The sequence below is a fragment of the Triticum aestivum genome, chromosome 7B (assembly GCF_018294505.1).
Source record: "Triticum aestivum cultivar Chinese Spring chromosome 7B, IWGSC CS RefSeq v2.1, whole genome shotgun sequence".
Classification (NCBI taxonomy): domain Eukaryota; kingdom Viridiplantae; phylum Streptophyta; class Magnoliopsida; order Poales; family Poaceae; genus Triticum; species Triticum aestivum.
The window spans coordinates 148,075,037-148,095,967 of record NC_057813.1 but is presented as its reverse complement, the minus strand read 5'-3'; the positions used below and the strand labels follow the sequence as shown (position 1 = coordinate 148,095,967).

Below are 20,931 nucleotides of genomic sequence, written 5' to 3'. Positions count from 1 at the left end.
ACTTGCAGTTAGTCTTACTAGTTACCAAACATAATCTGGCATTATCTAGAAAAAAACAAGCAGCTGCTAGTTCTCCAACGAACTAACACCTATTTATATGTGTGTGTTTTTTGGTGACAGCAGTCAGATCTAGGTATTCAGAGAAAACAAAGGGAAATATCTGGACCACTATTTTGGTTATCGCTCTGGATACAAGCTCACTTGCAACCATTTATGGCTAATGAGGGCAGTCTTCCCGTGTGACTGAGCATTGCAATGCTTTCCATGCCAGGTATAGTATTTTACTTTCTCTTAGATGCGTGTAACTTACCATTGAATGCAATTAATTTTACTAGTTACCCTGTAGAATCTGTTAGTGTCTCCACCAACAAGTATTACTACTTGTATTATGTGTGTTTTGTGGTAATATCAGTTGGAAGAAAAACAAAGGGAAATATCTAGATCACTTATTTTGGTGGGGTCGGATTATGACAGTAAAGTTCAATCATGTATATGGTGTTGTTGTTTGATGAGAAACACAATTAATTTCCAACCATAAACACTAAAATTGTATAACCAATAGAACTCTATGCTCAAACATGAACATATGTATTGTAATATGTAGACACAGGAAATTCATCTAGTTACAGTATATACAACGGGGTTGATCCTTTTAAGATTTTAATAAACTGACAATCTGCTTTCGTCTTTAACACCAACCCAGTATACTCTGATAGTTGATTGGGGCCAACTTAGTACAACATTAACTACCTTTTTTTTCTGGAGAAGTCTGTGAACATGAGCTAATAATTCGTATGGTGGTCACTGTTTGAAAAAAATAATTCATATTGTTGGGGTCTAGCAGGCAAGTTAGCCTTTAACGCGCTCTCTTTTGTGTTGTTTTCTTTTGGGACACAGACTTCACCAAATCCATCTTCCTTGCAACCTTCTTTGCCTTTTCTTGTTCAGAACCATCCTTGAATTATCTTTGAATCCTTCAGATATCTTCTCCATCCAAGAAACTGTTACCCGATGCTCCAGATGGAGGAATAGAAAGCAACTGAAAGCCTGAGACTTGCAATTTCAGTCAGAGAGCAACCACATGGCAGACAGCGGGCAGTTCGTGGTCACCATTGGTCTGACGAACATCAACACCACGAGGCAAGATCCCATCAATGTCGCATCCAGCAGAAATTTGTTACCCTCTAGCCATGTATTCAGCTCCAGCAATGTCGCATCCAGCGGAAATTTATTACCCCCTGGCCATGAATCCAGCTCCAGGATCAATGATGCTTTTGAGCTCTTGTGGGGACATCGTAAATATTTGGTACTGCTTGGAGTCCTAGCAGTTGGTGTGACATACAATGCTGGATTAACACCACCAGGGGGATCGTGGACACTAAACAAGGATGGCCATGATGCTGGTGACCCTGTCATGCATGATGGCTTTTCTGAACGGTATGAGGTGTTCTTTTACTGCAATGCAGCAGCCTTTGCTGCATCTCTTGTCTTAATCATCTTGCTTCTCAGCAAGAGTGTGACAAATCAGAGGATGTGGCTCCATTCAATGCAATTGACCATGACACTGGACCTGTTCAGCCTGCTGGGGGCTTATGCTGCTGGAAGTTGCAGGACACTCAAGTCATCCATTTACATCTTGGTTCTAGTCCTTGCTGTTATCATATATGTTGGGATCCATACTCTAGTATCCACAAGGTTTATTCCAAGAGAAATTAAACAGAATCTGCAGACAATGATAAATAGTGTTCTAAACCAACGGCGTTCCCTTGGCAGGCAAGAGAGTATCCCTCTAGAGAAAGCCGTTCAGGAGGTTCGCAAGTTCATTTTGACGCTTGTAATTTTTGCTGCTACTATCACATACCAAGCAGGATTGAATCCACCGGGCGGCTTTTGGGCTGAAAATGACCATGGTTCTAATAAGGTGCATATGGCCTTTCCTCCTTACAAGCATCATCCGGGTACTTCTGTTCTCCGGAGTAACTACCTTGGTCGTTATAATATATTCATCATCTCCAATTCAACTTCCTTTGTGGCATCTTTGGTCATAATCATACTGCTTCTGAGCCCAAAACTGAGTGGACATGGAATAAGGACCAAAGCAGTGATTGTATGTGTGGTAGTGGACCTACTGGGCCTAATTGTTGCGTATGCTGCAGGATGTTGTAGAGAGGTAGCAACATCATTCTTTGTGGTGTCTATTTTCTTCATAGTTTGGATTTCCTTCGCAGTTTTAGCTGGATTATTTGTTCAGGGACCTGTAGCAAATTGGCTACAAGAGGTCAAATCAAGCAGCCTGTGTTGTGTGAAAAAAATGGGCCGTGCACTTTCATTGAGCTTTCGTGGCCACAGATCGATCAATGCAGAGCAGGGGAATTCTGTGGCAAGGAATCATCAATCCCCAGCCCGTTCAACTGATGCACCTGCAGAAGATAATACCCCTGAGCAACAAGAGCAGCCTGCAGACAATCAGCAACAATCAAATATCAGACAGGGTGAATTCCATGAGTTGCATGTACCTGCAGAAAAAAGTCAAATTTCAGATGTTCAAGAGGCTGTGTCTAACACACAGCATCCGTCAGGGAACAGCCAGCAATCAGCAAATATTCAGGATGTTGTGTCCAACCCGGAGTGCCAGTCTCCAGATGTCCAGCGTGTTGCAAACATGGAGGAGGATGTGTCCAGCTCACAGCATCCTGCAGGGAACTGTCAACGACCAGAACATGCCAAGGATGTTGTGTCTAACATGGAGTACCCATTACTAAGCCACCAGCAAACTGAAAATAGCATGTGTGGTATGTCAGCTAACCAGAAAGTTGCAAGTATGGGGAAGCAATCTTCATCTGATGATCCCGACATGACTGCTCTTCCAGTTGAGCAAAATATGCCTGTCAGGCAGAGTGATGGAGACACTAGTAGTGACATAGTGGATGAAGGGCTCTCTGCACCTGTGGAAGCCAATGGCAATGTGGACTCTGCTGAACAAAACAATCTGGTTGAAGATAATAACCCAGAGATTTGTGGCAGTCATGACCATCCTACACATTCTGAGAATGCCCATATTGACAGCAATCAAGGAGTACCCAATCAAAATGCTGACGACATGCAAACTGAGAAGCACCTGAAGAAGACCCGCACTTGTATGTTGCTTCTTGCCATTCTTGCAGTATCTCTGGCATACCAATCAGGCCTGAATCCACCAGGTGGCTTTTGGTCAAGAAGTAAAGATCATCATTCAGCTGCTGATCGCATCCTTGAGGACACCCACCATCGCCGGTTCATTGCATTCTTCTATCTCAACGCAATCGCCTTTGTGGCATCCATTGTCATGATTACTTTGCTCTTGAACAAGATGGCAAGCGACAAGGTTACCAAACGGCGTGCATTGCCAATAACGATGATAGTGGTCCTACTTTCCCTAACTGGAGCTTTTGCTCTGGGGAACTGCAGGGAGGCAAAGAAGACTATTTTCATATCAGTGCTCGTATGCACTGTGCTTGCTTATGTTCTCATTCATGTCTTGATAGCAGTACATATAATTCCTCCAGAATGGAGAAGTCAGGTAGCAGAGATGCTAGAGCAGTCAGTTAGTCTTTTTTGCTCGGTGCCACGTCAATCAGGCGACAACCAGACTGGGAGTGGTACTAGTTAGAAGGAGTTGGGAAGGCGGCGTAATCTGCTATTGACCATTGCTATTTTAGCTGTGACTGTCACATACCAAGCTGGCATGAACCCTCCAGGAGGTGTCTGGTCTGATGACAAGGATGCCACGGGAACTCCAGGCAATCCAATCCTTCAGGATACCCATCCAAAACGCTATGATGTGTTCTACTACTCAAATTCAGTTTCATTTGTGTCGTCTGTGGTCGTCACAATATTACTTGTGAATAAGGAATCCTGTGAGTATGGAATCAAGTCCTATGCACTGCGAGTGTGTTTGGTGGCGGGCTTGCTTGGCCTCCTCATTGCCTATGTTGCTGGAAGTTGCAGAAATATTAAACAGTCCATATATCTGAGCATCATTGCTATGGCAGTTCTAGTGTCACTTCTGATTCAAGTTCTGCTCTCTTCAATGCATGGCACACTAGGAAGACCATTGGCTAAGTGTCTAGTGTTTCTACACGATCTTCTCTTTCATGCGGAGGGTGAACGAGTAATAACTCACATGAGGCCAGTAGCTTCAGTTGTCGAAGAAAAAAAAGTGAGAAAGAGACACAAGTATCTGATGCTTCTTGCAATTTTAGCAGCATCGATCGCATACCAAGCTGGTCTGAACCTACCTGGTGGATTCTGGTCTGATGATGAGGGCCATGTACCAGGCAATCCCGTCCTTCGTGATATTAATCACCGACGGTACAAGATCTTCTTCTGGTTCAATTCTTTCGCTTTCATGGCATCCATTGTCGTGATCATGCTTCTGCTGAGTAAATCTATCAGGAAGGCTGTGCCACTTGGGGTATTGCACTTGATCATGATACTGGATATGTTGGCTCTCATGACAGCTTTTGCTGTGGGAAGCTGCCGCAAATTGAGGACTTCAGTGTATGTCTATGCACTAGTTGGCGGCGTTGTAGTAATCCTGCTGCTCCTAATTATTGTGACAAGTGCAATTGCAAAATATCGGAAGCCAAGAGAGGGAAATGGGATTAACTCCCCGAGACATCCTGAACCTGTTTCAGGAGCAAACACACCAGCACGACCTGAAGTTTGATGCTCCCTTTTTACAAGAACCCTATTCATCTAGGAATCTATATCTCTATATTATCTGCAAACAATTTGTGTGTCTCCTGTCAGCATTTTTCTTCATGTTTTGACCTGAACACTGGTGTTGCTGCCTGTTGTAGTTCTTGGCAATTATTTTAGCATACTTGAAATTTGAGCTTGAGCCTTAAAACTGCATATTGGGTACATCATCATGTAATGGAGCTACAAGCAGGCAATGATGATTATCTTCATTATCGTCATGTAACGAGCGAGAATTTAGAGCTGTATTTCGCTATGAAAGATAGTACCACATTAGCCTCAGGTGGCCTTCCATATTTCTGGCTTCAGTATTCTTGCACCTTATGTTCTTCTAACATCAGCTTGAGCTGTTATGTTCATCCATTTGTGGGATGATCCCATATTCTCATCTAAAACAAGTTTGACTACCAGGCTTATTTTGTAGAGTCAGCCAATGTTTTTCACTTCTCTGATATTATTAGTGTATAAAGGGAGTAGAGTAGTATTGTAGTACATACTGGCACACCAAGGCTTTGCAATTCCTTGTAACATTATGAAGTAACCCTTCTTTATTTAGACAGTACTGAAGTTGTCTTAGGCCAACTCCACCGCACGACCCCAAACGGACGTCCGTTTGGGCCTGGATTCTGTCCATTTGGGTAGGGCAATGGGGTCGTGTCCGGGCCATTTCTCGGTTGCGGTGGACTTCTTTACACTCGAAGAAAGAAGCACGCAAGATCGAGCCTCCGCAGATCAACAATGAGTGCATCGAGAAGGCACTAATCCAACTTACATGGGCAGTTATGGAAGTTGGATATCTTTTAAAATGTATTCTTGTGGTTCTTGTTTTCTTTGGTCTTGCTTTTCTAGTCAAAATTTGGTGATGTATTCCCATGTATCAAAAATCAATGATGAAAAAAGTTTATGGGCTTGCAAAGAAAATGTGCACGGACAGGATGTGGCCGGGATACATCCGCGCGTTGGGCGCACGGCGATGTTGCTTCCTCACACCTAGTCTTGTGTCTAGTCTCTATTCTAGCAACAAGTGCACTAGTCTCATCTCTAGCTTCTATGCTAGCTAAAAGTACATGAACATCTATTAAATTGCGCGCTATTAATATATCGATGTACTCTTTTTCCCAATACCAAAACTTGCATCCACTCTACACAATAAAATGCTAGGTTAGCACAAGTAGTCAAATCCGAGAGCACAATCGAAGCTAAAGTATCACATACCCCGTCGTTTAAGCACTTGATGAACACCCATCCGGGATGTTCCGGCGTTGTAGACACGCGGCGCACGACCTTCTTTGGGCAGTCGTCGCACTTAATGAGTGGCAACGGTGTGCCGACGAGCTTTTGGGCTAGCACCGAGCCTGGCCGACCGCCATTCGTGTATCTGCCGACGGACCACCGACGGACCACCGACGGTTTAGATCCGAGCGGCTAGAGGAGGAGCCACTGCCTGTATGCGGCCTTGCGGCCTTGCCGGGGCCTTCCGGCCCGGTGCCCGGCCAGTCCATGGCGTGGCGCGGCCTCCCACAGCTGGGCGAGCTCAAGACCGACCGGATCCGCTCTAAATCCGGCCAAAGGGAGCGCTAGGTGGCCGTGGTTGGGTAGCTCAGGGGCGTCTAGGGGAAGGGGACTGGGCGAGCGCGCGTCCGAGCTGCACAGCTGCAATGGCGGCGGCGGCGGGGGGCGGAGTGGAGAAGAGCGGACTGGGTGCGGCTGGAGGGGGGAGGGGGCGGATAGAAAAAGGCGTCCCTATGCCACCGATGGGCGGGCAAGGGAAGGACGCGCGCCCGTCCGCGCGCTGTCCGTTTCATCCCAGAAGCGGCGCAAATTTGGACCGGGGATCGGTCGAAAGCGGACAGAAAACGGATAAAAGTCCGTTTGTGTCCGCGCGCTAGGCCGTCTGATTTGTCCGTGTTACTTCAAACGGACGGGGCCGGACGGGATGGGGTCGCGCGCTGGAGTTGGCCTTAGGAGATGAAGTGTTCCTTAAAAATTTAACACTGGAAGGGGAATTGCAGGATCTGTATTGTGTACATGTTGTGCTACTGCCAATGTCGTGGAAGCAGTTCAGACACCTAAATGCATAATTTGGTAACAGCAACTGCTTTTAGATATATATTTTTTAGTTTTGCCAAGCAACTGCTTTTAGATTTGGTAACATCAACTGCTTTTAAATTTGGTAACAGCAACTGCTTTCAGACACCCAAAATTTTGCCTTCCTGCAGCTTTAGGGCATTGCTGATAGTTCACGCAAGTACAATTGTTGTCATATACTCCCTTCGTAAATAAATATAAGAGCGTTTAGATCACTAAAGTAGTGATCTAAACACTCTTATATTTATTTAAGGAGGGAGCATGTCTTGATCCACTGTTACGACTGCTTCACTGGAAGCTGCTGCATCATGTTGGGCCCATTTAATATGCAGTTGCTTGGGTTTAATATGTGAGCACTTAATACTCCCTCCATTTTGTGCCTATTGTTGTTCTGCACTTAATCCAGGCAGAGAAGCATCAGTAGAAAGGCTTGAGGTGGATTTGATTATGGTTGGGTTGGCAGTCGATCCAATTAAAGAGGAGCTTGTATGGCCACGTTGATGTCAAATTAAAGGAACTCAACTCCTTTGAACTGTTTTTCCTCCATAGTATTATAAAATATGTTTTATTTTGTGCCCTAAAAAACCAGCAATTGAACCGACGAACCAGTGGCCCGATCGGTAAAAAACTAAGCCGACAATCTCAGCGGTTCGGATTTTTAAACTATGATCTAAAGTCGTAGAGACATCACTACTCAGTAGAGTATGTGCACGCGCCGCGGTCGGTCCTAGCCGAGGAAAACCACGAGACCGGTCTGCTCTAGAAGAGGACAAACGTAATCAGTTTCTGAAAGTTCGCACGCTCGATCAGACAGCGAGTAGTTGGTTTATTTTTTATTTTATTTTTTTGTGGGGAGTGTAGTTGGTTCATTTTGACAGTTTTCTACGCGGTGGGTTGTTGTACTCGGTATGCAGATTTCTGTACTTTTTCATCAGTGAGAAAAATGCACCACTCTATGGTCTTTGTTTACGAGCGGCGCACCGAAAAGCGAGGCCGGGGAGAAATATATGGAGTGACAAAGTAACAATGACCTCTAAAGTTAAGCGGAGGCTGTGACAAGTTGTTCACATGAGACTTGATGTCATCCCTTCAATTGCTTGTGATGTCCGCACGAATGACCAGTCCTAGTCCAGGAGACAGCGATCCAGGGGGGATAGTGTGACGACCCGATGAGGATCAGATCGCACGAGAGGGGAAAGGGGAGGAGATGCAGGAAGAAGGAGGACAGCTTTACTTGTAGGAGAGGAAAGTTTCAGAGTACAGATGAGAGACAGAGCATCACCACACACACGCATGCCCCACGCGCCCACGCAGGGGCTGGCAATATAGCTACTCGCGGCTTGGTCCCGCTGCTGATCTGGCCAGCGATGACTTGTCCCTCCCTTTCCTATTGGCTACTCAGGTCCACCGTGGCACTTGCAGGTGCAGGTGTGACATTTCTCCCTCCATCAGAAGGAGCGTCACCTGGCGCTCCGGCCGCTCCTCGCCAGATTGCGGCGGCCGGAAAACGAAGCTTGAGTGTCTCGTAGTCTTCCCAAGTCACTGCTGCGGGCGAGGCGGAGTTCCAGCGCACTTGAATTTGCACCAATGCGGTGTTGCCTCGCTTCACCATGCGCCTGTCGAGGATCTCCACGGGCGCCGTCTCCACCATGGACAGACCCGGCGGCTTGGGCAGCTCGGCGAAGACCGGAGTGTAGTTGGGCGTGTACGGCTTCAGTTGGGAGACGTGGAAGACGTTGTGGATGTGACTGTCCGGCGACAGGATCAATTTGTAGGCGAGTGCCCCGATCTTGGCCTCCACCTTGAATGGCCCGAAGAATTTGTAGGCCAGCTTGGCGCAGGGTCGATTGACAATGGAGGACTGCGCATACGGCTGTAGTTTCAGCAGCATGTCCTCGCCAACCTGGAAGCTTCATTTCGTGCGATGGCGGTCGGCCTTCTTCTTGAAGCGTCGTTGAGCTCGCAGCAGCTACTCACGGAGGCGGGCGGTGTGCGCGCCCCAGTCCCACTGCTCGTTGTCGTGGATCGGCGCCGGCTTGTCGTCCCAGAGCGCCATGGCCCCCAAATTGGGCTCGGTGCCATACAGTGCTTTGAATGGGGTGCAGTTAATGGAGGTGTGGAAGGAGGAATTGTACCAGAATTCCGTGGCCGGAAGCCACCGGCGCCAGTGACGGGGGTCGTCATGGATCACGCAGCGTAGGTACATCTCCATGCATTGGTTGACCCGCTCGCTTTGGCCGTCCGTTTGCGGGTGGTAAGCTGTGGAGTACAGCAGCTTGGTGCCCGCGGCCGCGAACAGCTCGCGCCAGAGCGCGCTGGTGAAGACGCGATCGCGGTCGGAGACGATCGAATTTGGCACGCCATGGAGCTTGACGATGTTGTCCCAGAATGCGCGCGCCACCTTGGTTGCGTTGAATGGGTGACGCAGAGGGATGAAGTGGGCAAACTTTGTAAGATGATCGACGACCACCATGATGGAGTCGTAACCTTCCGAGGTAGGCAGCCCCTCGACAAAGTCCATCGTGAGCTCCTGCCAGGGTGCCGTGGGAACAGGCAATAGAGCCAAACGCTCGGGCGGCCGACAGTGCTCGTGCTTAGCCTGCTGGCACACCAGGCACTGCTTGACGAAGTCGTCGACGTCGCGCTTCTGCCCAGGCCAGAGGAAGAGCTTCTTGACACGCTGGTGTGTGGCGGTGATGCCGGAGTGGCCCCCCATCGCGCTATCGTGGAACGCGCTGATGAGCTTGGTGCGGAGCGCCGTGTTGCCGCCGATCCAAAGCCGGTTGCCGCGGCGAATCAATCCCTTGTATAGCTCGAACCCCTCCTCGTCTGGACTATGAATGGCAAGGCGGGAGAGCATCTCTTGCGCCGTGGCATCAGTCGCGTACGAATTGGCGACCTCCTGCACCCAAGCTGGCTGGCAGAGGGAGAGCGCGGCCACGCTCAGTGCAGCGCCCACCCGAGACAGAGCGTCAGCTGCGCCGTTTTCTGCTCCTCGCTTGTACTGAAACGTGAACTGCAGCCCCACCAGTTTGGACATAGCCTTGCGTTGCAGATCCGTCTCCAGTTGCTGATCCCCCAAATTGGACAGGCTTTTATGATCTGTGAGGATGGTGAATGGCCCGCGCTGAAGGTAGGTGCGCCATTTCTCCACTGCCATCATCACTGCAAGAAACTCTTTCTCGTATGCAGACAGTTTCTGATTTCGAACATCCAGAGCCTTGCTGAAGTATGCCACCGGATGACCCTCCTGGACAAGCACCGCGTCGATGCCAGTGTCACACGTGTCGGTCTCGATGATGAACGGCTTGTCAAAGTCAGGCAGAGCAAGCACAGGTGTGCTTGCCATGGCGTGCTTGAGCAGATCGAATGCCGTCTACGTCTGTTCAGACCACGCGAAGCCCTTCTTCCTCAGTAGGTTTGTGAGCGGCTTGGCAATAATACCATAGCGCGCTACAAACTTCCGGTAGTAGCCAGTGAGGCCGAGGAATCCACGGAGCTCAGTGGCCGTCGTTGGCACAGGCCACTGCAGCATCGCCTGCGTCTTGTCTGCGTCCGTGGCCACTCCCTCCTTGGAGATGATGTGCCCCAGGTATTCGATGCTGTCCTGCGCGAATGAACACTTCGAGGCTTTGACGAACAGTTCGTGCTGATGAAGAAGCTCGAACACTTGTCGTAGATGCTCCAGGTGCTCTTCCAAGGTGCCGCTGAAGACCAGAATGTCGTCGAGGAAGATGATGACGAACTTGCGCGCGTGCTTGCCGAAGATCGCATTCATCAGACACTGGAAGGTTGCCGGTGCGTTCGTCAGGCCGAACGGCATCACTCGAAACTGAAAATGGCCATGGTGGGTTTTAAACACTGTCTTGTGCTCGTCCTCTTCGCGCATACGGATTTGGTGATAGCCGGCGCGGAGATCGAGTTTGGAGAAGTATGCCGCGCCGGCTAGCTCATCGAGCAGCTCGTCGACGATCGGTAAAGGGAACCGATTCTTGATGGTGATGTCGTTGAGCCTCCTGTAATCGATGCAGAATCGCCAGGTCTCGTCCTTCTTCTTGACGAGGAGGACTGGTGCTACGAAGGGGCTCACGCTGTGGGTGATGACGCCGGATTGCAGCATTTCTTCGACTTGGCGTTCAATCTCGTCCTTTTGCAGAGGCGAGTACCGATACGGGCGACCATTCGTCGGTGGTGCACCGTCCACCAGAGTGACTGCATGGTCATACTGCCGGTGTGGTAGCAGCTTCTTGGGTTCGCCAAACATGTTGGCAAAGTCGTCGAGGACCGCTTGCACTGCTGGGGGAGGGGGCTTGTCCTTGTCTGTGCTTGGCGCGCGCTAGTCCACGACCGCCATGTACCAGATATTGTTCCCGGTGTGCCACTTGGCGAACTGATACGGCTCGATGTAGTCGATGTTGGTAGTGGTGCCCTTGGGACGAATGCCTTGCAATGTCATAGTCTCGCCCTGGTGCGCGAAGGAGATGGTCTTGTCCAGCCAGTGGCAGTTCATGGGGCTGTTTTGTTCGAGCCAGTCCATGCCCAGCACGCCGTCGTACGCTCCGAGCGCGAGCTGGCGCATGTCCATGCTGAATGTGTGTCTGTGGCACCACCATTGGACAGCCGGAATCATGCTATCGCAAACCAGGCGCTCCCCATTGGCGACACGCACCTCCACTGGCGGCAAGGGCGTGCTTGTGGCCTTGATCCGCTTCGCGAACGCCTGCGATATGAAGCTGTGTGTGCTGCCCGAGTCCACGAGCAGCAACATCACCTGATTACCCACCATGGCTCGAAGGCGGATAGTGCGTGGCGAGTCCCCGCCAGAGACCGCGTGGGTGGAGATGAGGCAGCACTCTGGTGCGGGTTGCTCCGGCGCAGGCGCGTCCAACTGTTGGGGAACGTAGTAATTTCAAAAATTTCCTACGCACATGCAAGATCATGGTGATGGCATAGCAACGAGAGGGGAGAGTATTGTCCACGTACCCTCATAGACCGTAAGCGGAAGCGTTATGACAACGCGGTTGATGTAGTCGTACGTTTTCACGATCCGACCGATCCAAGCACAGAACGTACGACACCTCCGAGTTCAGCACACGTTCAGCTCGATGACGATCCCCGGGCTCCGATCCAGCAAAGCGTCGGGGGTGAGTTCCGTCAGGACGACGGCGTGGTGACGATGATGATGCTCTAGCGGCGCAGGGCTTCGCCTAAACTCCGCGATGATATAACCAAGGTGGAATATGGTGGAGGGGGGCACCGCACACGGCTAAGGAACGATCCGTAGATCAACTTGTGTCTCTAGAGGTGCCCCCTCCTCCGTATATAAAGGGGGAGAGGAGGAGGGGGCCGGCCAAGGGGAGAGACGCGCCCTAGGGGGGGCAATCCCACTCCAAGTAGGTTTGGCCCCCCTTTCCTATTAGGAGTAGGAGAGGGAAGGAAGAGAGGGGAGGGAAGAAGGAAAGGGGGGCCGACCCCCCTCCCAATTCGGATTGGGCTTGGGGGGGGGGCGCCCCCTCCTTTGCTCCTTCTCCCTCCTTTCCACTAAGGCACAATAAGGCCCATATACTTACTGGGGGGGGGGGGTTCCGGTAACCTCCCAGAGTTCCGGTATAGTCCCAATCTCATCCGGAACCTTTCCGGTGTCCAAATATATCCGTCCAATATATCAATCTTTATGTCTTGACCATTTCGAGACTCCTCGCCGTGTCCGTGATCACATCCGGGACTCCGAACAACCTTCGGTACATCAAAACTTATAAACTCATAATAAAACTGTCATCGTAACGTTAAGCATGCGGACCCTACGGGTTCGAGAACTATGTAGACATGACCTAGAACTATTCTCGGTCAATAACCAATAGCGGAACCTGGATGCTCATATTGGCTCCTACATATTATACGAAGATCTTTATCGGTCAAACCGCATAACAACATACGTTGTTCCCTTTGTCATCGGTATGTCACTTGCCCGAGATTCGATCGTCGGTATCCAATACCTAGTTCAATCTCGTTACCGGCAAGTCTCTTTACTCGTTACGTAATGCATCATTCCGTAACTAACTCATTAGCTACATTGCTTGCAAGGCTTATAGTAATGTGCATTACCGAGAGGGCCCAGAGATACGTCTCCGACAATCGGAGCGACAAAACCTAATCTCGAAATACGCCAACCCAACGTGTACCTTTGGAGACACCTGTAGTACTCCTTTATAATCACCCAGTTACGTTGTGACGTTTCGTAGTACCCAAAGTGTTCCTCCAGTAAACGGGAGTTGCATAATCTCATAGTTACAGGAACATGTATAAGTCATGAAGAAAGCAATAGCAATATACTAAACGATCATGTGCTAGGCTAACAGAATGGGTCATGTCAATCACATCATTCTCCTAATGATGTGATTCCATTAATCAAATGATAACACATGTCTATGGTTAAGAAACATAACCATCTTTGATTAATAAGCTAGTCAAGTAGAGGCATACTAGTGACATTGTGTTTGTCTATGTATTCACACATGTATTATGTTTCCGGTTAATACAATTCTAGCATGAATAATAAACATTTATCATGATATGAGGAAATAAATAATAACTTTACGGAAATGTTAACGCCCACACGTGTGGGCGTTTGCACATCGCCCACACGTGTGGGCGTTTGCACATCGCCCACACGCCTCCATCACCACTCATTTTGCCACGTATGAATAGATGACATCAGCAGATTTTTTTTTTGGTTTTTGGCTTAAAAATGTTGTATCTCCTAAATAAAAAAGCGAACTAAAAATCCGTTTTCACCATTAAATCCGTCTCGACGAGATCTTCAAAACTAGACCCCATGTTGATATGTTTGGACGAAAAAAAAAATTTGCCAGAAGTTGCCACGATGTTTACACTGCAGTTGCCATAGGGCTTAAACTAAAGTTGCCATGTGGCAATTTTAGTTTGTAGATCATGGCAATTTTAGTATTTTGATGATGGCAACTCCAGTACTTTGACCATGAAAATTATTTTTTGTATGAACCATGGCAATTTTACATGCATGTATCATGGCAATTTTAGTTTATGGTTCATGGCAAGTCTAGTTTCTTAATTCCCCGTTTTATAAATGTCAAAATTTACTTTTAAATGTAGAAGAAAATAGCTGAAACATATCATGGCAACTTCAGTGTAAACATCATGGCAATTCATATGCAATAGACATGGCAACTTTTAATCCAAAAAAAATTTCATCAAAACATATCAACATGGGATCTAGTTTCGAAGATCTCATCGCGAGGGATTTAATGGTGAAAACGGATTTTCAATCGGATTTTTCGTTTAAGAGATAAAACATTTTAAAAACTGAAAATCTAAAAAGATTCCTGCATGCATGTATGCAATGACGTGGCAATCTATTTACATTAGAGACGTGTGGTGCGTCTCCCTTCCTGCCACACGTGTGGCAGTTAGCGCGACCCTAACTTTATTATTGCCTCTAGGGCATATTTCCTTCAGTCTCCCACTTGCACTAGAGTCAATAATCTAGATTACATAGTAATGATTCTAACACCCATGGAGTCTTGGTGCTGATCATGTTTTGCTCGTGAGAGAGGCTTAGTCAACGGGTCCGCAACATTCAGATCCGTATGTATCTTGCAAATTTCTATGTCTCCCACTTGGACTTGGTCCCGGATGAAATTGAAGCGTCTCTTGATGTGCTTGGTCCTCTTGTGAAATCTGGATTCCTTTGCCAAGGCAATTGCACCAGTATTGTCACAGAAGATCTTCATTGGTCCCGATGCACTAGGTATGACACCTAGATCGAAAATGAACTCCTTCATCCAGACTCCTTTATTTGCTGCTTCCGAAGCAGCTATGTACTCCGCTTCACATGTAGATCCCGCCACGACGCTTTGTTTAGAACTGCACCAACTTACAGCTCCACCGTTTAATAAAAATACGTATCCGGTTTGCGATTTAGAATCGTCCGGATCAGTGTCAAAGCTTGCATCGACGTAACCTTTTACGACTAGCTCTTCGTCACCTCCATATACGAGAAACATATCCTTAGTCCTTTTCAGGTATTTCAGGATGTTCTTGACCGCTGTCCAGTGATCCACTCCTGGATTACTTTGGTACCTTCCTGCTAAGCTTATTGCTAAGCATACGTCAGGTCTGGTACACAGCATTGCATACAGGATAGAGCCTATGGCTGAAGCATAGGGAACATCTTTCATTTTCTCTCTATCTTCTGCTGTGGTCGGGCATTGAGTCTGACTCAACTTCACACCTTGTAGCACGGGCAAGAACCCTTTCTTTGCCTGATCCATTTTGAACTTTTTCAAAATTTTATCAAGGTATGTGCTTTGTGAAAGTCCTATTAAGCGTCTTGATCTATCTCTATAAATCTTGATGCCCAATATGTAAGCAGCTTCACCGAGGTCTTTCATTGAAAAACTTTTATTCAAGTATCCCTTTATGCTATCCAGAAATTCTATATCATTTCCAATTAATAATATGTCATCTACATATAATATCAGAAATGCTAGAGAGCTCCCACTCACTTTCTTGTAAATATAGGCTTCTCCAAAAGTCTGTATAAAACCATATGCTTTGATCACACTATCAAAGCGTTTATTCCAACTCCGAGATGCTTGCACCAGTCCATAAATGGATCGCTGGAGCTTGCACACTTTGTTAGCACCTTTTGGATCAACAAAACCTTCTGGTTGTATCATATACAACTCTTCTTCCAGAAATCCATTCAAGAATGCAGTTTTGACATCCATTTGCCAAATTTCATAATCATAAAAATGCAGCAATAGCTAACATGATTCGGACAGACTTAAGCATCACTACGGGTGAGAAAGTCTCATCGTAGTCAACCCCTTGAACTTGTCGAAAACCTTTCGCAGGAAGTCGAGCTTTATAGACAGTTATATTACCATCAGCGTCAGTCTTCTTCTTAAAGATCCATTTATTCTCAATGGCTTGCCGATCATCGGGCAAGTCAACCAAAGTCCATACTTTGTTTTCATACATGGATCCCATCTCAGATTTCATGGCTTCTAGCCATTTTGCAGAATCTGGGCTCATCATCGCTTCCTCATAGTTCGTAGGTTCATCATGGTCAAGTAACATGACTTCCAGAATAGGATTACCATACCACTCTGGTGCGGATCTTACTCTGGTAGACCTACAAGGTTTAGTAGAAACTTGATCTGAAGTTTCATGATCAATATCATTAGCTTCCTCACTAATTGGTGTAGTTGTCACAGGAACCGGTTCTTGTGATGAACTACTTTCCAGTAGGGGAGCAGGTACAGTTACCTCATCAAGTTCTACTTTCCTCCCACTCACTTCTTTCGTGAGAAACTCCTTCTCTAGAAAGGATCCGATTTTAGCAATGAAAATCTTGCCCTCAGATCTGTGATAGAAGGTGTACCCCATAGTCTCTTTTGGGTATCCTATGAAGACACATTTCTCCGATTTAGGTTCGAGCTTACCTGGTTGAAGTTTCTTCACATAAGCATCGCAGCCCCAAACTTTAAGAAATGACAATTTTGGTTTCTTGCCAAACCACAGTTCATAAGGCGTCGTCTCAGCGGATTTTGATGGTGCCCTATTCAACGTGAATGCGGCCGTCTCTAAAGCATAACCCCAAAACGATAGCGGTAAATCAGTAAGAGACATCATAGATCGCACCATATCTAGTAAAGTACGATTACGACGTTCGGACACACCATTTCGTTGTGGTGTTCCGGGTGGCGTGAGTTGCGAAACTATTACGCATTGTTTCAAGTGTAGACCAAACTCGTGACTCAAATATTCTCCTCCACGATCAGATCGTAGAAACTTTATTTTCTTGTTACGATGATTTTCCACTTCACTCTGAAATTCTTTGAATTTTTCAAATGTTTCAGACTTGTGTTTCATTAAGTAGATATACCCATATCTGCTCAAATCATCTGTGAAGGTGAGAAAATAATGATACCCGCCGCGAGCCTCAACATTCATTGGACCACAAACATCAGTATGTATGATTTCCAATAAATCAGTTGCTCGCTCTATAGTTCCGGAGAACGGCGTTTTAGTCATCTTGCCCATGAGGCACGGTTCGCAAGTACCAAGTGATTCATAATCAAGTGATTCCAAAAGCCCATCAGTATGGAGTTTCTTCATGCGCTTTACACCGATATGACCTAAACGACAGTGCCACAAATAAGTTGCACTATCATTATCAACTCTGCATCTTTTGGTTTCAACACTATGAATATGTGTATCACTCCTATCGAGATTTAATAAAAATAGACCACTCTTCAAGGGTGCATGACCATAAAAGATATTACTCATATAAATAGAACAACCATTATTCTCTGATTTAAATGAATAACCGTCTCGCATCAAACAAGATCCAGATATAATGTTCATGCTCAACGCTGGCACCAAATAACAATTATTTAGGTCTAAAACTAATCCCGATGGTAGATGTAGAGGTAGCGTGCCGACCGCGATCACATCGACTTTGGAACCATTTCCTACGCGCATCGTCACCTCGTCCTTAGCCAATCTTTGCTTAATCCGTAGTCCCTGTTTCGAGTTGCAAATATTAGCAACAGAACCAGTATCAAATACCCAGGTACTACTGCGAGAATTAGTAAGGTACACATCAATAACATGTATATCACATATACCTTTGTTCACTTTGCCATCCTTCTTATCCGCCAAATACTTGGGAAGCACTCAGTCTCAGGCTTAGGTCCAGACTTGGGTTTCTTCTCTTGAGCAGCAACTTGTTTGCCGTTCTTCTTGAAGTTCCCCTTCTTCTTCCCTTTGCCCTTTTTCTTGAAATTGGTGGTCTTGTTAACCATCAACACTTGATGCTCCTTCTTGATTTCTACCTCCGCAGCCTTTAGCATTGCGAAGAGCTCGGGAATAGTTTTGTCCATCCCTTGCATATTATAGTTCATCACGAAGCTCTTGTAGTTTGGTGGCAGTGATTGAAGAATTCTGTCAATGACACTATCATCAGGAAGATTAACTCCCAGTTGAATCAAGTGATTATTATACCCAGACATTTTGAGTATGTGTTCACTGACAGAACTATTCTCCTCCATCTTGCAGCTATAGAACTTATTGGAGACTTCATATCTCTCAATCCGGGCATTTGCTTGAAATATTAACTTCAACTCCTGGAACATCTCATATGCTCCATGATGTTCAAAACGTCGTTGAAGACCCGGTTCTAAGCCGTAAAGCATGGCACACTGAACTATCGAGTAGTCATCAGCTTTGCTCTGCCAGACGTTCTTAATGTCGTCAGTTGCATCAGCAGCAGGCCTGGCACCCAACGGTGCTTCCAGGACGTAATTCTTCTGTGCAGTAATTGCTACCATCATCTTTCAACTTTGCTTTCTCAAGGAACGCATTAAAATTCAACGGAACAACAACACGAGCCATCTATCTACAACAAACATAGACAAGCAAAATACTATCAGGTACTAAGTTCATGATAAATTTAAGTTCAATTAATCATATTACTTAAGAACTCCCACTTAGACAGACATCTCTCTAGTCATCTAAGTGATCACGTGATCCAAATCAACTAAGCCATGTCCGATCGTCACGTGAGATGGAGTAGTTTCAATGGTGAACATCACTATGTTGATCATATCTGCTATATGATTCACGTTCGACCTTTCGGTCTCCGTGTTCCGAGGCCATATCTGTATATGCTAGGCTCGTCAAGTTTAACCTGAGTATTCGCGTGTGCAACTATTTTGCACCCGTTGTATTTGAACGTAGAGCCTATCACACCGATCATCACGTGGTGTCTCAGCACGAAGAACTTTTGCAACAGTGCATACTCAGGGAGAACACTTCTTGATAATTAGTGAGAGATCATCTTAAAATGCTACCGTCAATCAAAGCAAGATAAGATGCATAAAGGATAAACATCACATGCAATCAATATAAGTGATATGATATGGCCATCATCATCTTGTGCTTGTTATCTCCATCTTCGAAGCACCGTCATGATCACCATCGTCACCGGTGCGACACCTTGATCTCCATCGTAGCATCATTGTCGTTACGCCATCTATTGCTTCTACGACTATCGCTACCGCTTAGTGATAAAGTAAAGCAATTACAGGGCGTTTGCATTTCATACAATAAAGCGACAACCATATGGCTCCTGCCAGTTGCCGATAACTTCGGTTACAAAACATGATCATCTCATACAATAAAATATAGCATCACGTCTTGACCATATCACATCACAACATGCCCTGCAAAAACAAGTTAGACGTCCTCTACTTTGTTGTTGCAAATTTTACGTGGCTGCTACGGGCTGAGCAAGAACCGTTCTTACCTACGTATCAAAACCACAACGATAGTTCGTCAAGTTAGTGCTGTTTTAACCTTCGCAAGGACCGGGCGTAGCCACACTCGGTTTAACTAAAGTTGGAGAAACAGACACCCGCTAGTCACCTGTGTGGAAAGCACGGCGGTAAAACCAGTCTCGCGTAAGCGTATGCGTAATGTCGGTCCGGGCCGCTTCATCCAACAATACCGCCGAACCAAAGTATGGCATGCTGGTAAGCAGTATGACTTGTATTGCCCACAACTCACTTGTGTTCTACTCGTGCATATAACATCAACGCATAAAACCTAGGCTCTGATACCACTGTTGGGGAACGTAGTAATTTCTAAAATTTCCTACGCACACGCAAGATCATGGTGATGGCATAGCAACGAGAGGGGAGAGTATTGTCCACGTACCCTCATAGACCGTAAGCGGAAGCGTTATGACAACGCGGTTGATGTAGTCGTATGTTTTCATGATCCGACCGATCCAAGCACCGAACGTACGGCACCTCCGAGTTCAGCACACGTTCAGCTTGATGATGATCCCCGGGCTCCGATCCAGCAAAGCGTCGGGGATGAGTTCTGTCAGCACGACGGCGTGGTGACGATGATGATGCTCTACCGGCGCAGGGCTTCGCCTAAACTCTACGACGATATAACCGAGGTGGAATATGGTGGAGGGGGGCACCGCACACGGCTAAGGAACGATCCCTAGATCAACTTGTGTCTCTAGAGGTGCCCCCCTCCTTCGTATATAAAGGGGGAGAGGAGGAGGGGGCCGGCCAAGGGGAGAGGCGCGCCCTAGGGGGGGCAATCCTACTCCAAGTAGGTTTGGCCCACCTTTCCTATTAGGAGTAGGAGAGGGAAGGAAGAGAGGGGAGGGAAGAAGGAAAGGGGGGCCGGCCCCCCTCCCAATTCGGATTGGGCTTGGGGGGGCGTGCCCCTCCTTTCCACTAAGGCCCAATAAGGCCCATATACTTACCGGGGGGGGGGGGGGTTCCGGTAACCTCCCGGAGTTCCGGTATAGTCCCAATCTCATCCGGAACCTTTCCGGTGTCCAAATATATCCGTCCAATATATCAATCTTTATGTCTCGACCATTTCGAGACTCCTCGTCGTGTCCGTGATCACATCCGGGACTCCGAACAACCTTCGGTACATCAAAACTTATAAACTCATAATAAAACTGTCATCGTAACGTTAAGCGTGCGGACCCTACGGGTTCTAGAACTATGTAGACATGACCTAGAACTATTCTCGGTCAATAACCGATAGCGGAACCTGGATGCTCATATTGGCTCCTACATATTCTACGAAGATCTTTATCGGTCAAACCGCATAACAACATACGTTGTTCCCTTTGTCATCGGTATGTTACTTGCCCGAGATTCGATCGTCGGTATCCAATACCTAGTTCAATCTCGTTACCAGCAAGTCTCTTTACTCGTTATGTAATGCATCATTCCGTAACTAACTCATTAGCTACATTGCTTGCAAGGCTTATAGTAATGTGCATTACCGAGAGTCCTGTAGTACTCCTTTATAATCACCCAGTTACGTTGTGACGTTTGGTAGTACCCAAAGTGTTCCTCCGATAAACGGGAGTTGCATAATCTCATAGTTACAGGAACATGTATAAGTCATGAAGAAAGCAATAGCAATATACTAAACGATCAAGTGCTAGGCTAACGGAATGGGTCATGTCAATCACATCATTCTCCTAATGATGTGATCCCATTAATCAAATGACAACAC

At 46.9% G+C, this 20,931-nt stretch overlaps 1 pseudogene; it reads left to right on the top strand.

Annotated features, from left to right (window-relative positions):
* LOC123157325 (uncharacterized) overlaps positions 1 to 5,178 on the top strand; it is a 7,206-nt pseudogene extending 2,028 nt beyond the window's left edge.
* The last annotated feature ends 15,753 nt before the right edge of the window (positions 5,179 to 20,931 follow it).